General features: G+C 47.9%; 1 pseudogene; it reads right to left on the reverse strand.

The window, feature by feature from the left end:
- The window catches only part of LOC135537259 (neuronal cell adhesion molecule-like), a 78,365-nt pseudogene extending 71,067 nt beyond the window's left edge, over positions 1-7,298 (reverse strand).
- Positions 7,299-7,560: the final 262 nt, after the last annotated feature.

Raw genomic sequence — 7,560 nt, forward strand, 5'->3', positions numbered from 1 at the left:
TAGAGGTTGGAGGCTAGAGGTTGGAGGCTAGAGGTTGGAGGCTAGAGGTTGGAGGCTGGAGGCTAGAGGTTGGAGGCTGGAGGCTAGAGGTTGGAGTCTAGAAAAATGTTGCCTTTTTATAAACCCTTTTCATGCAATTCTACATCATTTTAGATGACTGGAGACCTTAGCCTGGAGACCTTAGCCCGGAGACCTTAGCCTGGAGACCTTAGCCTGGAGACCTTAGACTAGAGACCTTAGACTAGAGACCTTAGACTAGAGACCTTAGACTAGAGACCTTAGACTAGAGACCTTAGACTAGAGACCTTAGACTGGAGACCTTAGACTGGAGACCTTAGCATAATCTTTTTTAATACCTCACAAACAATGGAAATGACAGGATACTTTGACACTGACAAACGGAGATCAATAAAAACGAACTTGTCTTGTATCCATCAATAGCCTACAGTAGTTCTCGGTGTGTGGAGACATATATTGTACAATTTGATGAGGGGTAGGGTAGCCTATTGGTTAGAGCATTGGACTAGTCACCGAAAGGTTGCAAGTTCAAATCCCTGAGATGATAAGGTACAAATCTGTCGTTCTGCCCCTGAACAGGCAGTTAACCCACTGTTCCTCGGCCGTCATTGAAAATAAGAATTTGTTCTTAACTGACTTGCCTAGTAAAATTAAAAAATTAAAAAAATTAAAATGATAGTCCTAAAAAATCTCTCTAGTTTCACTGATTCACCCAATGATGCACGTTGGTCTATACAGGCTACAATGTTGAGCAAACCAACACGAATCAATTCTTACTATATCAGACACGCTTTCACATTAGGCAACGCTTTTTATGGGGCAGGAGAATAACAGAGGAGGCAACTGTAATTAACTCTGAATGATTTGATGATCATTTTTACATTGTGAAGAAAGAAAACATGTCATGCAAAGAGAGGTACCGGATCCTGGCAAATGGGTTCCTGGAAACAAAACTGTCCAAAATTGAGAGGTGCTGGATAATGTTCCAGCAGGATCCGGCACAAATGAAGCACCAGCGACATCACTTCCCCCTCGCTGCTCCTGAAAAGCAGCAGTAGTCCAACCTCCAGCCCTACAGGCACCGAGAGAGAGGAACAAACCTCCTGTTAGAGAGTGAGGAGGTAGGATGGGCTCCTTCCTAATCACTACATAGACTGGGACATCATCACACGCCCACTAACCTCAGTGGAGGAGAGGTACCAGTTAGGACTAATGCATTGCATTCTATTTTCAAATAGCACATCAACAATAGCTTGATGGTGGGGTGTGCTGAAGGTATGTCCAGGAGTCAGACCTGGGTTCAAATACTATTTGAAATGAGCGCGTGCTACGGGTGGGTGCTGCTATAGTGACCAGTGAGATATACCTGCTGGAGCGTGTGCTACGGGTGGGTGCTGCTATAGTGACCAGTGAGATATACCTGCTGGAGCGCGTGCTACGGGTCGGTGCTGCTATAGTGACCAGTGAGATATACCTGCTGGAGCGCGTGCTACGGGTGGGTGCTGCTATAATGACCAGTGAGATATACCTGCTGGAGCGCGTGCTACGGGTGGGTGCTGCTATAGTGACCAGTGAGATATACCTGCTGGAGCGCGTGCTACGGGTGGGTGCTGCTATGGTGACCAGTGAGATATACCTGCTGGAGCGCGTGCTACGGGTGGGTGCTGCTATAGTGACCAGTGAGATATACCTGCTGGAGCGCGTGCTACGGGTGGGTGCTGCTATAGTGACCAGTGAGATATACCTGCTGGAGAGCGTGCTACGGGTGGGTGCTGCTATAGTGACCAGTGAGATATACCTGCTGGAGAGCGTGCTACGGGTGGGTGCTGCTATAGTGACCAGTGAGATATACCTGCTGGAGCGCGTGCTACGGTGGGTGCTGCTATAGTGACCAGTGAGATATACCTGCTGGAGCGCGTGCTACGGGTGGGTGCTGCTATAGTGACCAGTGAGATATACCTGCTGGAGCGCGTGCTACCGTTGGATGCTGCTATAGTGACCAGTGAGATATACCTGCTGGAGCGCGTGCTACGGGTGGGTGCTGCTATAGTGACCAGTGAGATATACCTGCTGGAGCGCGTGCTACGGGTGGGTGCTGCTATAGTGACCAGTGAGATATACCTGCTGGAGAGCGTGCTACGGGTGGGTGCTGCTATAGTGACCAGTGAGATATACCTGCTGGAGAGCGTGCTACGGGTGGGTGCTGCTATAGTGACCAGTGAGATATACCTGCTGGAGCGTGTGCTACGGGTGGGTGCTGCTATAGTGACCAGTGAGATATACCTGCTGGAGCGCGTGCTACGGTGGGTGCTGCTATAGTGACCAGTGAGATATACCTGCTGGAGCGCGTGCTACCGTTGGATGCTGCTATAGTGACCAGTGAGATATACCTGCTGGAGCGCGTGCTACGGGTGGGTGCTGCTATAGTGACCAGTGAGATATACCTGCTGGAGCGCGTGCTACGGGTGGGTGCTGCTATAGTGACCAGTGAGATATACCTGCTGGAGCGCGTGCTACGGGTGGGTGCTGCTATAGTGACCAGTGAGATATACCTGCTGGAGCGCGTGCTACGGGTGGGTGCTGCTATAGTGACCAGTGAGATATACCTGCTGGAGCGCGTGCTACGGGTGGGTGCTGCTATGGTGACCAGTGAGCTGAGAAAATATATCTATCTTTTTTTACCTTTATTTAACGAGGCAAGTCAGTTATGAACAATTTCTTATTGGAGGCATGGCTTTACCAAGCAGAGACTTGTAGATGACCTGGAGCCAGTGGCAACGAGTATGAAGCGATGGCCAGCCAACGAGAGCATACAGGTCGCAGTGGTGGCTTTGGTGACAAAACGGATGGCACTGTGATAGACTGCATCCAATTTGTTGAGTAGAGTGTTGGAGGCTATTTTCTCTGTGTGCCTCACAACCATGTTAGACCATGTTATCCCTCTGAGCTAAAGCCTACATATATCTATTAAAAGCTCAGTCTAGGTTAGGCTTCATGTGAACGTACAATAGTTCACCAAAGATGTAACAGCCTCCATGAGGAGAAACAAGACAGAGAGATATTGGGTGGAGTATTCTGCAGTGGTCTCTCACCTCTCATCACACACACACACAGGCAGCTGGTCTTTCTTCACACATACTGTACACACGCACGCACACACACACACACAAACGGGCAGCAGGTCTGTTCTCACCAGGTGAGAGGACAATGTGATTACCCAGCATGCATTGCAGGAGGCGTTATGAGGGAGAGTGGAAACATGGCAGGTCTGAGATTCACTTCCCATCAGGTCACACACACACACACACACACACACACACACACACACACACACACACACACACACACACACACACACACACACACACACACACACACACACACACACACACACACACACACACACACACACACACACACACACACACACACACACACACACACACACACACACACACACACACACACACACACACACACAGACAGAAAATGCTGGTGGAGAGCTTGTCAGATGAAGCATAGTATTATGTAACAAAGTACCAATCTTACAATCTATTCAGCATTTATTACAATACAACCTGCTTCCTGGCCAGTAACATATGAATGGACTATTAGTGCTTGATAATATAATTATCATTAGAGGGATGGAGGGATTACTGTGTGGGGATTGGACCTCTCTTCTCTCTGGCCCCCCTCTCAGGGGCTACCCCCTGATTCTCCTCTATCCTTGATTTCTGCCAGGGATTGACCTTGATTCCCCCCTCCAACTCCAACTCCTCACCCACCTCCCCCTTTCCCCTCACTCACCTCCACCTCCACCCTCACCCACCCCCATCACCCTGCCCCCTCACCCACCTCCTGCCCCCTCACCCACATCCTGCCCCCTCACCCACATCCTGCCCCCTCACCTACCTCCTGCCCCCTCACCCACCTCCTGCCCCCTCACCCACCTCCTGCCCCCTCACCCACCTCCTGCCCCCTCACCCACATCCTGCCCCCTCACCCACATCCTGCCCCCTCACCCACATCCTGCCCCCTCACCCACATCCTGCCCCCTCACCTACCTCCACTCCCATCACCCACCACCCCTCTCCCTCCGCCCTCAGACTACTCATCCTGCCTGATGAACAGATGGAGGGATGAAGGATAGGGGGATGCCAATTCACACTGGTCTTCCCGGCCATCCTCCTGTCCATTCATCCTTACCATCCCAGCAGAGAGAGAGAGAGAGAATGGGGGATGTGTCAGGTGGACTGGGGATCGTGGACAAGGTCTCTATGTGGAACGACCAGTGACAGCAGCATTTAGCATGTTAATACTGTAACCACAAAGGTCTAACAGCTATGCTCTGAAGGTCTCACACAGACACACACACACACACACACGCACACGCACACGCACACGCACACGCACACACACAACACACACACTGTGGAAGGTGGGTTACTGGTGCCATAGTAACTCATGCCGTTGTTAAACACAGTGTCACGCTCCGAGGCTCTGAGGCCACGTGTAGCTGTTCATCAATAGCTTTTACAGTGTAATGCCACTGCATATCAATGGAATCCAATGAGATCTACCCAGATTGGCCACTGGTATTTATAGCCACCGATCAATATAACACAAAGCAGTTGAGAGAGAATGTATATTGATCTGGAGACCTGCAGAGAAAGAATGGTGCTGAACAGAAACAGATTTCTCCGTGTGTATTTGTTGACGTCAATGTAAGTGAGACACTGACAGCTCGTAATAAAGTGTTACGTTATTTCAGGGAATTCACCATTTCTGCTTTTAAAAAGATCAATAACTCAATAAAACACAACTAGTGAAAGTACTTAGTGACAACTGTTGATGTACTTTAAAAGACAGACTATTAGTCCCCAACAACATGACTCCATAACAGACTGAACTATGGTCCATGATTAAAAGCTATTTTTGGGACTTCATTTTTCCTCCAAACTACTGTGCCCTTTAAGAGAAAGGGAATTGGTGCGTACGCTGTAACATCATAATGTTGAAATGCCCACTGTAGCCTGAGGAGTGGGCCTTATCTGGTGTGGATTGACTGACTAGACCAGATTCACATCAAAGGCATACACTGTGTTATACTGTAAGTTCATTAGTATCTGATTCTGTTCCCTGTGGTGAACACACACACACACACACACACACACACACACACACACGCACACACGCACACACGCACACACACACACACAGGGCCTGTATGGATTCACCCTGCAGGGTTCCTTCTCTGGCTGAGCCCATGGCCACTGATGAGATGACCACAGACAAGTAATGGCCACAAAACCAACGACCAGTAACCACCAAACAATCGGCCAGCAACCAACCAACAATAAACCCAACAACCTCTACTAAGAGACTGAGGCAGTAGCCACCAAACAACCGGCCAGCAACCAACCAACAATAAACCCAACAACCTCTACTAAGAGACTGAGGTAGTAACCACCAAACAACCGGCCAGCAACCAACCACCAATAAACCCAACAACCTCTACTAAGAGACTGAGGCAGTAACCACCAAACAACCGGCCAGCAACCAACCAACAATAAACCCAACAACCTCTACTAAGAGACTGAGGCAGTAACCACCAAACAACCGGCCAGCAACCAACCAACAATAAACCCAACAACCTCTACTAAGAGACTGAAGCAGTAACCACCAAACAACCGGCCAGCAACCAACCACCAATAAACCCAACAACCTCTACTAAGAGACTGAGGCAGTAACCACCAAACAACCGGCCAGCAACCAACCAACAATAAACCCAACAACCTCTACTAAGAGACTGAGGCAGTAGCCACCAAACAACCGGCCAGCAACCAACCAACAATAAACCCAACAACCTCTACTAAGAGACTGAGGTAGTAACCACCAAACAACCGGCCAGCAACCAACCACCAATAAACCCAACAACCTCTACTAAGAGACTGAGGCAGTAACCACCAAACAACCGGCCAGCAACCAACCAACAATAAACCCAACAACCTCTACTAAGAGACTGAGGCAGTAACCACCAAACAACCGGCCAGCAACCAACCAACAATAAACCCAACAACCTCTACTAAGAGACTGAGGCAAGGCAAGTGCACTCTCAGAAATAAAGTTCCATATAGAACCATTTGTCCTGTAGGAGAACCCTCTGAAAAAGTTCCATATAGAACCATTTGTCCCTGTAGGAGAACCCTCAGAAAACGTTCCATATAGAACCATTTGTCCTGTAGGAGAACCCTCTGAAAAAGTTCTATATAGAACCATTTGTCTCTGTAGGAGAACCCTCTGAAAAAGTTTGAGATTGAACTATTTGTCTTTGTACGAGAACCCTCCAGATAGAACTCTTTTTGGATCATATTGAACCATTTTTGGTTCCATATAGAACCTCTGGTTCCACTGTAAAGGTTCTATTTTGAGACTTTTTTCAGAGGGTTCTCCTACAGGGACTCCTACTGCAATGAATCCAGACACTGTATGTTGATACACTGAGTGGACAAAACATTAAGATTAACATGCTATTTAAAATAACACAGACTGACCAGGTGAATCCATGTGAAAGATATGATCCCTTATTGATGTCACTTGATCCACTTCAATCAGTGTAGATGAAGGCGAGGAGACAGGTTAAAGAAGGATTTGTAATCCTTGAGACAGTTGAGACATGGACTGTGTGTGTGTGTCATTCAGAGGGTGAATGGGCAAGACAACATATTGGAGTGCCTTTGAACAGGGTTTGGTAGTAGGTGCCAGGCACACTGGTTTGTTTCAAGAACTGCAACGCTGCTGGGTTTTTCACGCTCAACAGTTTCCTGAATGGTCCACCACCCAAAGGACATCCAGCCAATTTGACACAACTGTGGGAAGCATTGGAGTCAACATGGGCCAGCATCTCTGTGGAACACTTTCCACACCTTGTAGAGTCCACGCCCCGACACATTGAGGCTGTTCTGAGGGCAAAACGGGGTGCAAGTCAATATTAGGAAGGTGTTGTTAATGTCTGGTATACTCCGTGTATATGCCAGTAGTTAGGTAAGTCCAGTACATACTGTACTGTCGTTTGGCAGCGCTGAGAGTAACATATGGAAGTGTAAATGAATATATTAAACAAATAAAATGTTAAGGAACATATTGATTCTCCAACCAATAGAATCACTTTCAGCGATGACAGATACTTAAAGGTTGCTCTTACCTATGAGGAACCAATCAAAGGGCTTTGTCCTCCAGTTGGATTCATCCACACACTCTGACTGCTGAGAAGGACTTCAGACCTGGAACACAAATGAATGAACGTTAGACACAAGCTTGGCCATCCCACCGTAATGCATCTGTCCTGACATAAAGGAAGAACCAGGAGAAGGGAAATGGCACAGAGGAATGTAAACATGCTGTAGTGTGAGGTAGTAAGGGTTGTAAAATGTACAGGGGTATCTAGTTCACATCGCATTTGTTCTGCATGCCCTAGAAATCAACTTTTTACAGATGTGAGATCTTAATTTGAGCCAGTTTGCTACAGCAGGAAAATAATCC

This window comes from Oncorhynchus masou, unplaced genomic scaffold (assembly GCF_036934945.1).
Source record: "Oncorhynchus masou masou isolate Uvic2021 unplaced genomic scaffold, UVic_Omas_1.1 unplaced_scaffold_733, whole genome shotgun sequence".
NCBI classification, from domain to species: domain Eukaryota; kingdom Metazoa; phylum Chordata; class Actinopteri; order Salmoniformes; family Salmonidae; genus Oncorhynchus; species Oncorhynchus masou.